Here is a 13903-nt window from a genome sequence, read left to right as displayed (position 1 = left end):
GGCAATTTGACCCCGCACACATAACAGCTCCAGCTACCACATGTTCGATCAATGTACATCTTTTGTAAAATAGTTCGGAACGCGGGAAAATTTGCACAGAACAGAGCTTTTTTCAGCAGTAGCAAAGTTGGGGTGGAGAAGGGGAAAAAAGGAATTGGGCTCGTCCGGGATTTGAACCCGGGACCTCTCGCACCCAAAGCGAGAATCATACCCCTAGACCAACGAGCCACAGTAAAAGTAGCGCGCAGAGATTGTCTCTGAATCTTACTTCTCCGCCAGCAATTGGCTGCCTGATTACTCTGAACTTCTATTTTCTGTGTAGAAGTTTACCTTTGATTTTGCTTAGCTGTTCTTTATGAAGTATCATGTCTGACTCTGCCCTCACTTATCCTCCTCCATCCGCGTCCTGGACCCCTCCAGACGCCAGATAGGGTGAGGAGAGGCAGCTTTTCAAGACGTTAGTCCCTGTGTTTGAGCTCCAACAAGCCCCTCCCTGAGGAGTCTCTTTGAGTTCCAGACTGGAGGGAACCTGGAGAGAACCGAGTTGCAACCCGAGGGCCCGAGCCGGGGTCGATAGCAAGACTGTAGGGTCCTGAACACCAGGACAGATGCCCAGGATGTGTAGCTGTCCGGCTGCTACTACTTCGCGAGAGTGTAAAATCCTAGGGGCAGGAATGACGGGCATCAAAATACGGGTAGCCAGTATTTTGATCTATTGGAGGTGAACCAGTCTGGGGCGTGTTCGTAAAGATCAGACTCCCGAAGTTTCCTTGAATGGGAATCAAATGTTCCATTTCCCCACCTTTGCTTAAGTTGTTTCCACAGTTTGAAATTCTCTTTCCCAGTCACATCCCAATTTACGTCAAAGCCTATTCCTCCTTCCTGCTCCAGCTCAAAAAAATTTTTTTCGGTTGTTGTTGGAACTAAAAATCTGTTAACAGCTGACTAAATTAAAAGGATCTCCTCACGGAATGGATTTGTGCGTGTAGAGTGAATGACGGTCTCAGGGGGTTGTCCCGCAAATTAGAGCTCTAAGGACCGCAGAATATAATATATATTCAGTACCAACGAGTGGTGTTGGATCTTCAACTTTTGAACCTCAGGCGGCAACCTAAATTCAGTTAGACCATCAAACTCAGAAGTTCTTCAGATGGTTGGAAGAGTTGGTGCTCACTTCCCCTCTTCTGAAAACCGTGCCCAACAGGACCGTTTTCAAGATAACAAAACCATCTTTGGAACGGGGTAAGGTCTGTAGAAAAATACCCTAGAACACTTACAACGTAGTGAGAAATTGAGAGCGAGGGCTCACGAAATTGAGAGAGAGGGCTCACCAACTAGTTGCAACCCCCAAAATACTCGTTTCTTCCTTCGAGCCGGAATCGAACCAGCGACCTAAGGATGTCCACACTTGGAATTACTACAGTCCTCCGCTCTACCAGCTGAGCTATCGAAGGAAGCACGAACGTTGAGTACTTAGAATTTTGTATTGAGAACATTGATAAACAGAGGTTCTGGCACAATAGCCTACTAGTTGCCAGTGTGTAAATTCCACGTAGCCGACCAGTTTAGGAGAAAGTCCTTCATCCACACTTCTACGGACAACCCCTCTAGAGCTGGATTCTCCTGCTTCAGAGAGGGGCTTTCAAGCAGGCCTAACCTGTGAGCATTTCACTGCCGTACCTACAGCCTGTGAATCTCGAGGCCGCCCCAAGCCGTGGCGATCTCCTGGCCTGTTGTCTTCACTTAGCGCGCTGCCCCGGGCCTCCTGGCCTGATGGTGTGTGTCTAAAGTGGGAGCAGACACCCGGGCATTGGAAAACTAAGGGCTGAGGTAGTGTAACACACAATTCTGATCGCGCAACTGCGAGCCAAGAAGGGCGGGCCTTAGAGCTCCGGCCTGGGCCTCCCTTTTCCTCAATTCCCATGCTCGCCTCCATAATCCAGGAGCGTTTGCACAAGCGAGCTGCTTCTCCCTTCCGTTTACACGTCCACAGACTAGCAGAGGTAGAGTCTGTGACGTATAACACATAGCTAAGCCCAATGTTACTATGAGAATTGACTCTTGGAGAAACTATTTTAAGGTTTTCAAAGAGGTAGCCACAGATTCTTTGAGTCAATAATAAATTTAGTGACACGAGTCTCGACCCTAATTTTCCCGCTGAGATATTGAAGTGTTCGAAAACCCACTGAAACATGGAACCTTGTCGGACAGCCTATATTCTCCCAAACGCTTAATAGGGACAGCGGACGCTGGGGAGAGGACTTGGTTCTGGACTCCAGACCTGCTCAGAGCGGGTGAAAGGGTTCGATCCTCAACGCCCTTGTGTCCCGCCGCGGCACGGGCCGCCCCCATCGCTCTTGCTGTGTTCCCGCAAAGCCAGGGCGTCCTCGGAGCCTGGCAGCACTTGCCGAAGTTTGTAACAGACTGCCACAATCAGGGCGGCAAAGCAGCCCGTGCCCCCTACTGCTGCTGCTGCTGCTGCTAAGCCGTTTCAGTCGTGTCCGACTCTGTGCGACCCCAGAGACGGCAGCCCACCAGGCTCCGCCGTCCCTGGGATTCTCCAGGCAAGAACACTGGAGTGGGTTGCCATTTCCCTCTCCAATGCATGAAAGTGAAAAGTGAAAGGGAAGTCGCTCAGTTGGGTCGGACTCTAGCGACCCCATAGACTGCAGCCTACCAGGCTCCTCCGTCCATGTGATTTTCCAGGCAAAAGTACAGGAGTGGGGTGCCATTGCCTTCTCCGTACCCCCTACTACTGGAACCTAAAAGTAAGTGTTCTGCTCGGGTGTTTATTTGGGACATCTGGAAACTGGCGGGAAATTATAATTAGCGGAATTTCCGCTGGAGTTGAAGTTACGCGAGAGAGGCGGGTAGCTGGTGAAGTAGATTTTAAAAAGAGTCAAAGAATTGCCCAGTAGGCCCCAGCGAGATTTGAACTCGCGACCCCTGGTTTACAAGACCAGTGCTCTAACCCCTGAGCTATAGGGCCTTGTAAGTGATCGATGTCCCTTGCTCTCTAAAACAGCTTTTATGCTGGACCTTTATTAAGGTGCCTGTGTGTACTGGGCAAAAAAACCTGGACGTCGTTTCAATCTGTTGTTGCTCAACCGCTCAGTCGTGTCCGATTCTTTGCAACCCCATGGACTGCAGTAGGCCAGGCTTTCCTGTCCATTATCTCCCTGAGTTCACCCAAACTCATGTCCTTTGAGTCGGTGATGCCATCCAACCATCTCTCCCCTTCTCCTCCTGCCCTCAATCTTTCCCAGCATCAGGGTCTTTTCCAGTGAATTGGCTCTTTGTATCTGGTGGCCAAAGTATTGGAGCTTCAACTTCAGCATCAGTCCTTCCAATGAATATTCAGGTTGATTCAGGATTGACTGATTTGATCTCCTTAGAGCCCAAGGGACTCTCAAGAGTTCGAAAGCATCAATTCTTCAGTGCTCAGCCTTCCTTATGATCCAACTCTCACACTCTTGCATGAATACTGGAAAAACCATACTTTGCCTATCTGTTCCTTTGCCAGCAAAGTGATCTCTCTGGTTTTTAATACGCTGTCTAGGGTTGTCAGAGCTTTTCTTCCAAGGATCAAGAGTCTTTTAATTTCATGGCTGCAGTCACCGTCCATGGTGATTTTGGAGCCCAAGAAAATAGTCTCTCACTGTTTCCATTGTCTCCCCACTTATTTGCCATGAAGTGATGGGACCAGATGCCATAATCTTAGTTTTCAGAATGTTGAGTTTTAAGCCAGCTTTTTCACTCTCCTTTTTCACCTTCATCAAGTGCTCTTTACTTCCTCTTCACTTTCTGCAATTAGGGTGGTGTCATCTGCATATCTGAGGTTGTTATTTCTCCTGGAAATCTTGATTCCAGCTTGTGCTTTAGCCAGTCCGGCATTTCGCGTGATGTACTCTGCATAGAAGTTAAATAAGCAGGGTGACAATATACATACTCTTGACATACTCTTTTCCCAATTTGGAAACAGTCCCTTGTTCCATGTATAGTTCTAACTGTTGCTTCTTGACCTGCATACAGGTTTCTCAGGAGGCAGGTAAGATCCCCATCTCTTTTAAGAATTTTCCAGTTTGTTGTGATCCACACAGTCAAAGGCTTTAGCGTAGTCAAAGGAGCAGAAATAGATATTTTTCTGGAATTCTTTTGTTTTTTCTATGATTCAATGAATGTTGGCAATTTGATCTCTGGTTCCTCTGCCTTTTCTAAATTCAGCTGGTACATCTGAAAGTTCTCAGTTGAAGCCTAGCTTGAAGGATTTTGAGCATTACCTTACTAGCATGTAAAATGAGTGCAACTGTGCAGTAGTTTGAACATTCTTTGGCGTTGCCCTTCTTTGGTACTGGAATGTAAACTGACCTTTTCTTGTCCTGTGGCCACTGCTGACTTTTCCAAATTTGCTGACATATTGGATACAGCACTTTAACAGCATCATATTCTAGGATTTGAAATAGCTCAGCTGAAATTCCATCCCCTCCACTAGCTTTGTTTGTAGTGATGCTTCCTAAAGGCCCACTTAACTTCCCACTCCGGGATGTCTGGCTCTAGATGAGTGATCACACCATCGTGGTTATCTGGGTCATGAAGATCTTTTTTGTATAGTTCTTATCTGTATTCTTGCCACTTCTTCTTAATCTCTTCTGCTTCTGTTAGGTCCACACCACTTCTGTCCTTTTTTGTGCCCATCTTTGCATGAAATGTTCTCTTGGTATCTCTAATTTTCTTGAAGAGATCTCTAGTCTTTCCCATTCTATTGTTTCTCTCTATTTCTTTGCATTTTCACCTAGGAAGGCTTTCTTATCTCTCCTTACTATTCTTTGGAAATTTGCATTCAGATAGATATATCTTTCCTTTTCACCTTTGCCTTTCACTTCTCTTCTTTTCTCAGCTATATGTAAGGCCTCCTCAGACAGCCATTTTGCCTTTTTGCTTTTCTTTTTCTTGGGGATGATTTTGATCACCGCCCCCGGTACAATGTTACAAACCTCTGTCCATAGTTCTTCAGGAACTGTGTCTATAAGATCTAATCCCTTGAATCTATTTGTCACTTCCACTGTATAATCATAAGGGATTTGATTTAGGTCACTATTGGAACTCTGTAGTCTCTTGCTGGGGACAGCGCAATATGGGGTCAGTGACAGGAACTACCACTAGATTAAGAATGTAGAAATTTGCCCAATCCAACATAGTCTAATGTAGTGAAAGTTTTCTACCCTCCACCCTCTGCAGATTGTGAAAATCAAGAAGGGAAATTCTACATAGAGGAAATTGTTGACCACAGATCTCTCAGATTAAATTTCGACATCCACATTTGGTTTTCTGTTTGACTTAGGACGTGCACCAAGGGGCAAACGCCTGCCCCAAGGTCATTACATTAGCGATTTCTCCACAGCTCAAGTCTTAGTGCCAGAATAGGCATTCATTAGTTCATTCATCCCTTTATTGGATAAACACTGAACTCCAGTTCTGTGCTAGGCGAAATGAGACATCTAGATTTGGTCTTTACTTTGAAGCCAGTGGATAGTCTTATGGTATAAAAGAATGTTAGCTTTCATGAAAGAGAACAAGAGAAGTAGCTGTGTCAAGTGTGAGAGAGTGGTAACAGTGCTAAGGTTCACAGACCTGCAGAGTGAGCCATCACAGAGGCAGGCCTTCAGGAGGGGATGGAACTTGAACTGCACTTTAAGGGCAAGTTAAGACTTACACAAGTTTGGAGACAGAGTGATCCTTGGTAGAGAAAAAAATTATGAGCAAAGTTGGAGAGAAAGACCTTGGCATTTAAAGTGCCAAGGCAGAACACTGGCTGGGGCAGATGCCAGCCCTTGTGGAAGTGAGGTATCATAAAATAGGTTAGCAGGAGACTTAGAAAATTCTGGAATGAAGTTATACCCCTTTAAAAATTGAACAGGGAAATTCACAAGGCATGAATATGAACATTGGTTTGAAGGGGAGAGAGAGAAACCAAAGTCAAGGGAACACCAGAGACTGGCCATGGTACATATTGTCAAACATAAAATGTAGGAGAATAATAGTTATGGGATTGGAAAGGAAGGAATAAATGAGAGAGATACAGGAAAGGGAGAGTCTGCTGAAGCTAGATATGAATGAAGAAATAAGAGACAATAAAGAGGAAAGAAGGGTGATTCTCAAATATCATACTTTGAAGAAACAAAATGATACTGAAAAAAGAAAATCTAAAGGAGAGATGGGTATCTGGAGAAGGCAGAGGGGTGAAGAAATGTTAAAATTTAGGCAGGCTGGATTTGAAGTGTAGATGGAGGATATAGGAATTTATGACAGCTAGGGTACTCTTGTGTCTGGAGTTCTGTAGATTAAGTCAAGGCTAGATCAAATTTCAGAGGTCATTCATTGAGTCAGAGCCTGTAAGAATTATGTGCTCTTGAAGGAAAAGAGTACAAAGAGAAAACAGCAAACACCTGAAAATAAGCTTTCTGAATAGCCCCGTTTCAGGCCTTTGTCTGGAGAAGGCAATGGCACCCCACTCCAGTACTCTTGCCTGGAAAATCCCATAGACAGAGGAGCCTAGTAGGCTGCAGTCCATGGGATCTCTGAGGGTCGGACACGACTGAGCGACTTCACTTTCACTTTTCACTTTCCTACATTGGAGAAGGAAATGGCAACCCATTCCAGTGTTCTTGCCTGGAGAATCCCAGGGACGGGGGAGCCTGGTGGGTTGCCGTCTATGGGGTCGTACAGAGTCGGACACAACTGAAGTGACTTAGCAGCAGCAGCAGGCCTTTGCCATATTGAGTGTGTCCAACATTTTTTTTTTTTTCATTCAACATTTTAAAAACATTTTCCTTACTTTTTTGTAATTTCAATATTATTAGTAAGATTGTCCTAGAAAACTTGCTTTCCCACCTGGCAGCTGAGAATGAGGATGTGACCTAGCTCCACCAATCAGATGCATCCAGAGAAGATTTCAGTTTAGAGGTGTAAATAATCTTCTTTACTCCTCTAATCCAGGAGTTAATAATTCCACAGGGAAATCCCGTATATGTCCAGTGATGAAGGTGTCAGGTTCTTGGGTTTGGGATTTCTTAAATCTATAGATCATTGCCTTTCTTCCATCTGGAAAATTCTCATCCATTATCTTTTTAAGTTTTTTTTTTTTTTCTCTACTTTTCTTTCTCCATTCATGAAACGAATTATATATTAGACCTTCACACCCTGTCCTTCATCTCTTAACCTCTCTTTCATATTTATTGTCTTTTTGTCTCCATACTCATAATCAACTACTGCTGTATTTAACCAGCTGTTAAATCTACCCACTGAGTCAACCGTAATTATAAATTGTAATTTTCAATTTTAGACGTTTTGCTTCTTTTTCAAAACAACTAAGCCAAATTCTATAATTTCATATTATTTGCAGATACCTGCCAGCTTTTTAAAAATCTCTTTAAACATAGCAATTATATTGTTTTAATATCTATGATAATCTGTATTATGCTATCTGTTGCTTTAGTTGATTCTTACTCATGTCGAATTGTTTCCTGTGTAACTGTTCATCTTTGAATGTATACTGCTCAATATCTTTGCAAAATTATAAGCAGTGAATTTTTGAGGTCAAGATGAAAGTTTCTTCCTGGAACAAAAAAAATTACATGGCTTTTGTTTCTCATATGTAACTGAACCATTATCAGCCCAAAAGGACTCTAAAAAGAGTTCATGGTCAGACATTCCTTCGGCCTCCAAGATGATGTAAGGCCAAACTGCAAATCAGAGAAAAAGAATACCTGTAGTCCTAGCTTCGCAGTAAAAGTTGAAAGGTCTTCTTTTTATTTTCCCTTTCTAAGCTCAGCTGATTTCTGCTGAGCTCCACAACAATTACTGTAAGTGAAAGGTTAACTTCTTATTCGTTCTTATCTTGTGGGCATAACTCTCTGGGGTCCCAACTTAATATTTGGAAGAATATCTTAGAATTTCTACTTTTGGTGGGTGCTGAACCTTGGCATCTGCCCTTCCTTTTTCTCCCACCCAAAGGTACTGCCAAAACTATAACCCAATTTTGCAGTAATTAGCAAATGTCTTTGGAGAAGGCAATGGCACCCCACTCTAGTACTCTTGCCTGGAAAATCCCGTGGACAGAGGAGCCTGGTAGGCTGCAGTCCAGGGGGTCGCTAAGAGTCGGACATGACTGAGCAACTTCACTCTCACTTTTCACTTTCATGCATTGGAGAAGGAAGTGGCAACCCACTCCAGTATTCTTGCCTGGAGAATCCCAGGAACGGGGGAGCCTGGTGGGCTGCCATCTATGGGGTCCCACAGAATCGGACACAACTGAAGTGACTTAGCAGCAGCAGCAGCAGCAGCAGCAGCAGCAAATGTCTTAAGAGCTACAAAGATTAATGCTTTCCTTACCTCTCAGATTTCATCTTTTCCTTAGATTCTGGCCTATTTGTTTCTTGTTATCATATTAGTACTTTGATGCTTTTACAAAGATTTGGTAAAATCTTATCCAATATTTTTATCATTTTTCCTCAAGGAGGTTGGTCCAATTTAATTAGCCCACAATTACCAGAAAGGAGATTAGAGTGGTAGGAGCTATAACATCAATCATATTCTACCACATGGACTGAGAAGCAGAGAATGCATTACTCTAGAAAGGGCCTAAGGGAGAGAAAGCACAAAAAAGAGAGCAGTGATAGTAAAAAAGGAAGCCTTGTGTACCTTCCAAGTCCCTAGTTATGACTCACTCCAGAGGCCTCACTGTATTCCCTCTCAGAATCTATGAGACTTCCCTGAATTTTTACAGCAATTCTCCCTTCTATTTTAGGAAAAATTATTTTCAACTTAAAATAACACTGACGGAGAAGGCAATGGCACCCCACTCCAGTACTCTTGCCTGGAAAATCCCATGGACGGAGGAGCCAGGTAGGCTGCAGTCCATGGGGTCACTAAGAGTCTGTCACGACTGAGTGACTTCACTTTCACTTTTCACTTTCATGCACTGGAGAAGGAAATGGCAACCCACTCCAGTGTTCTTGCCTGGAGAATCCCAGGGATGGAACCTGGTGGGCTGCTGTCTATGGGGTCGCGCAGAGTTGGATACGACTGAAGCGACTTAGTTGGACCAAATAACACTGAAGGTATTAATACATGTTTCTACATTATAACTTTTATCTTCTAATATTTGGATCAATATTTATCAAATGGCAGTTATATGTTGGCCACATATACAGATCTCTGCTCCAGTCAGCTTGGTCTACTTATAATTCCCCAAATATAACTCACACCTTTTCCAGTTGTGATCATTTGTTAATTATTTCTTCAACTAGAATGATTTTCCATTTCTCCATACCTGTCAAACACTACTTATCCTGGAAAGATGATCTCAATGTTCTAATTCACAGTATCTTTGCTTTTTTACCAAGTAGATTTCCTCTCGTTTCCCCTCTGAAACCTATGAACCTTTTTCATCTTTGCTATTCCTTCTTCTTCACTCTCTCTCTCAGGATTTTGAACAGGACACATGTAATGGAGGTGTTCCCTAGCACCCAGAAGTAAGCATCCAGAGTGCCATTACTCATTCAACTACACTCAATCAGTTATGAAATTATCAGACTGTTCTGTCTTTCCCGAATTTCTTCATCTTATATGATATATTGTTGAAAGAATGCACCCTTTTATTTTTTTAATCTTCCAGAGTTACTTCTAAATTCTGTTTTCCTATCTATGTCTATGTCCACCTTTTGGAAATGCTACAAAAGATACAAAGAAAGAACTGAAAGAGATGGAAAAGAAAAAGGGAAGGAGATTCTATTACACTTAATTATAAAGTGCTTTATCTTGTTTTTAGAATTCAGTGTGTTAGCATACCATCAGCAGTTTTAGTACACTATCAGCAGTACGTGAACCGAGAACTTTCAGACGTACAAGCTGGATTTAGAAAAGGCAGAGGAACCAGAAATCAAATTGCTAACATAAGCTGTATCACAGAAAAAGCAGGGGAATCCTCCCCCCCCCGAAAAAACCATGTACTTCTGCTTCATTGACTACTCTATAGCCGTTGACTGTGTGGATCACAACAAAATGTGGAATATTCTTAATGATATGAGAATACCAGACCACCTGATCTGCCTTCTGAAAAACCTGTACACAAGTCAAGAGGCAACTGTTAGAACTGGACATGGAACAACAGACTGGTTCCAAACTGGGAAAGGAGTATGTCAAGGCTGTATATTGTCATCCTGTTTATTTAACTTATATGCAGAGTACATGGGGAGAAACGCTGGGCTGGAAGAAGCACAAGCTGGAATCAAGATTGTCGGGAGAAATATCAATAACCTCAGATATGCAGATGACACCACCCTAATGGCAGAAAGCGAAGAGGAAGTAAAGAGCCTTGATGAATGTGAAAAAGGAGAACGAAAAGGCTGGCTTAAAACTCAACATTCAAAAAATGAAGGTCATAGCATCTGATCCTATTACTTCATGGCAGATAGATGGGGAAAATGTGGAAACAGTGTCAGATTTCATTTTCTTGGTCTCCAAAATCAATGTGGATGGTGACTGCAGCCATGAAATTAAAAGACATTTGCTTTAAGAAAAGCTATGACAAACTTAGACAGTGTATTAAAAAGCAGAGACATACTTTGCCAACAAAGGTCTGTACAGTGAAAGCTATGGTTTTTCCAGTAGTCATGTATGGATGTGAGAGTTGGACCATAAAGAAGGCTGATCAACAAAGAAATGATGCTTTCAAACTGGTGCTAGAAAAGACTCTTAAGAGTCCTTTGGACTACAAGGAAATCAAACCAGTCAATCCTAAAGAAATGAACCCTGAATATTCATTGGAAGGGCTGGTGCTGAAGCTGAAGCTCCAATATTTTGACCACTCATTGGAAAAGACCTTGATGCTGGGAAAGATTGAGAGCAGGAGGAGAAGGGGGCAACAGAGGATGAGATGGTTGTATGGCAACACTGACTCAATGGATATGGGTTTGTGCAAACTCAGGGAGAGAGTGAAGGACAGGGAAGCCTGGTGTGTTGTAGTTTATGGGGTCGCAAAGAGTCAGACAAGACTTAACGACTGAACAACAACAACAAGCAGTTTTATGCACTGTATTCTCAGCTCCTTGAGGGGAAGGTTGTATGGGTTTCCAAAATACCTAACAAAGTGACCAGCACACAGTGGTATTAATAAATACTTGAAATGGAGGGCAAACTACTACACAGATATGTTCAGGGAGTAAAGGATATTATTGCCCCCAGAAATCTGGAACCCAATAGATTCTTTTAGTTTCCTCTTCCTGAAATTATTGGTAAAACAAGCACTGGAAATCTCTAAGAGACTTCTAGCTCTTATCTAATTTAAATTCCAGGACACTAGTCTGAATTCAGGGGCCAGTTCTCATTTTATATGGTCACTAAATGGTGTACCTAACACTAACAGAGATGAATGCCCCACCCACCCAACACACACAGAGTATCCTTACAGAAAAGAGAAGAAGTTACCTAAAAATAAACATATGGTTACCTATTGAGACTGAGAATATATAAGATAATGTTTATAACAAAAAGGGTGAAATCCGTTTAATGTGGCATGTACATTTAGCCCTACTGGGGCAGATTTCCTTTGAAAAATGTCTGACCTCCTTTCTCAGTCTAATTCATAATTTCAGACCCTCAAGCAGACACACTTTTCAGTGAGAGAAGCCCCACCTAAAAAACTTATTTGCCTAACAGGGCAACCTTTGTTTCCTACACATTTGTTCAGTGGAAAGTACGTCTTCCTGAGGGTTTGGCATCACACATTAGGACTGTGAAGGAAAGTCAGGCATTTCTCATAGGAAATTTGCCCTAGTAGGGTTGAATACCAGAGAAGGCAATGGCACCCCACTCTAGTACTCTTGCCTGGAAAACCCCATGGATGGAGGAGCCTGGTGGGCTGCCGTCTATGGGGTCGCACAGAGTCGGACACGACTAAAGTAACTTAGCTGCAGCAGCAGCAGGGTTGAATACATACGTTAGGAAAACAAGGAACACTTTCAATCTCATTTTATGGAGCCAGTATCATGCAGATACCAACAACAGACAAAGATAGTACAAGAAAGGAAAATTACAGGCCACTATCAATGCAAAATGCTAGCAAATTGAATTTAACAGTATATTAAAAGGATCATCACAATGACCAGGTAGGATTTATCTCTGGGATGCAGAGATGATTCAACATGTGTGAATCAATCAACGTGATAAACTATATTAACAGGAAAAGAAGAAAGCCACATGACCACCTCTGTGCTATGCTTAGTCGCTGTCTGACTCTTGCAACCCCATAGACTGTAGCCTACCAGGCTCCTCTGTCCATGGGATTCTCCAGGCAAGAATACTGGAGTGGGTTGCCATTTCCTCCTCCAGTCCAACTCTTTAGGACACTATAGACTGTAGCCCTCCAGGCTGCTCTGTTCATGGAATTTTCTAGGCAGTAATTGGAGTGGGTCGCCATTCCCTTCTCCATGACCATCTCTAGATGCAAAAAAAGCATTTGCCAAAATTCAGCATCCATTCATGATAAAAAAAAAAATACTCTTACTAAAATAGGTATAGAAAGGACTTATCTCGACACAACAAAGGTCATATATGAAAATTCCACAGCTAACAAACCATAATTAATGGGGGAAACCTGAAATCTTTCCCTCAGAGATCTGATACGAGGCAAGAATGCCCACTCTCACCAGTTCTATTTAACACAGTACAGGAAGTCCTAGTCAGAGCAATTAGACAAGAAAAAGAAATAAAAAGCATCCAAATTGGAAAGAAGTAAAATCATCTCTGTATAGAGATGACATGGTTATATATGCAAAAAATCCAAACTACTGAGCAACAACCAAAAAAACCTGTTAGAACTAATAAGTGAACTCAGTATAGTTTCAGGATATAAAGTCAACATGCAAAAATCAGTTGCATTTCTGTACACAATAACTATGCAAATAGGAAATTAAGAAAACAATCCCATTCACAACAGCAATAACAACAACAAAATACTTAAGAATAAACTAAAGAGGTGAGAGCTTGAACTTTCTGACCTGTATCAAACTCAAGGACATCACTAGTCAATTTCAAAACAACATTTGATAGCAAGTTCTTGCTACAAGCTTGTAGTTTCAAAGTGTTCCCACCCATTTCACAACTGCGTTATCATTTCAAACCCCAATCAATCCTTATGAAATAAGCACCCTTACTTCTTCTAATCCTTGACAAACAACTTATGTTTTTTTGCCTTTGTAAGCTTTCCTCATTTTGTAATCCAATGGAACACAATTCAAGTGTTTCCTTGAATTTGTGCCTCCTGGGCTGCTCTCTTAACAAACCCTCAAAAAAGCATTTTTTTTTTTTTGGTCTCAATCAGGTCTCTGTTCCTAGAATTCTTGGTTAACAAGGAATAAGATACAAAGAAAAGATAAAGAGGGATCTTATTGTAGGATAATACAAATGTTTTAAACTTTGATTATAATGGTGGTTGTACAACTTGATAAATTTACTAAAATAGTCATTGAATTGTACACGTACAAGGATGAATTTAGGTATATAAATCATATCTCAATAGTTATTTTTAAAAAGTATTGATGGGAATAATAGAAAGAAAATAGCAATCAGGAGACTTAATCTCCTCTATTTCAGAAATTACATTTAACATAAGTGAAATAAACACTGTTCTTAAAATCAAAAATTGCTAGATTTAGTAAAATTAGATCTAACTCTATGCTATTTATAGAAAACATTTTAAATGTAAATACATGTGTTAACAGAAATAATCAATAAACAACAGAAATAGAAAAGAGTTTGATCTGTGCCAAACCAAAGACTATAACCCAGGAGACACAGATTCAATAAGCTCTTGAACTGTGTTGCAGTGGCTTACAAATGGGAG

At 41.9% G+C, this 13903-nt stretch overlaps 3 non-coding genes across 3 annotated transcripts; all 3 read right to left on the bottom strand.

Moving 5' to 3' along the window:
* Positions 1-156: 156 nt before the first annotated feature.
* On the bottom strand, positions 157-228 carry TRNAP-UGG (transfer RNA proline (anticodon UGG)). The gene has a single exon. It is a non-coding gene; the product is annotated as a tRNA-Pro (tRNA).
* A 1136-nt stretch (positions 229-1364) lies between these two features.
* On the bottom strand, positions 1365-1454 carry TRNAY-GUA (transfer RNA tyrosine (anticodon GUA)). The gene is given in 2 exon segments: positions 1365-1400; positions 1418-1454. It is a non-coding gene; the product is annotated as a tRNA-Tyr (tRNA).
* A 1462-nt stretch (positions 1455-2916) lies between these two features.
* Positions 2917-2989, bottom strand: TRNAT-UGU (transfer RNA threonine (anticodon UGU)). Its single transcript has one exon. It is a non-coding gene; the product is annotated as a tRNA-Thr (tRNA).
* Between the last annotated feature and the right edge of the window lie 10914 nt (positions 2990-13903).

This window comes from Bos grunniens, chromosome 10 (assembly GCF_055505025.1).
Source record: "Bos grunniens cultivar Pamir isolate PY7600 chromosome 10, Bosgru_T2T1.0, whole genome shotgun sequence".
Lineage (NCBI taxonomy): Eukaryota > Metazoa > Chordata > Mammalia > Artiodactyla > Bovidae > Bos > Bos grunniens.
This window is presented reverse-complemented; position numbering and strand designations above follow the sequence as displayed.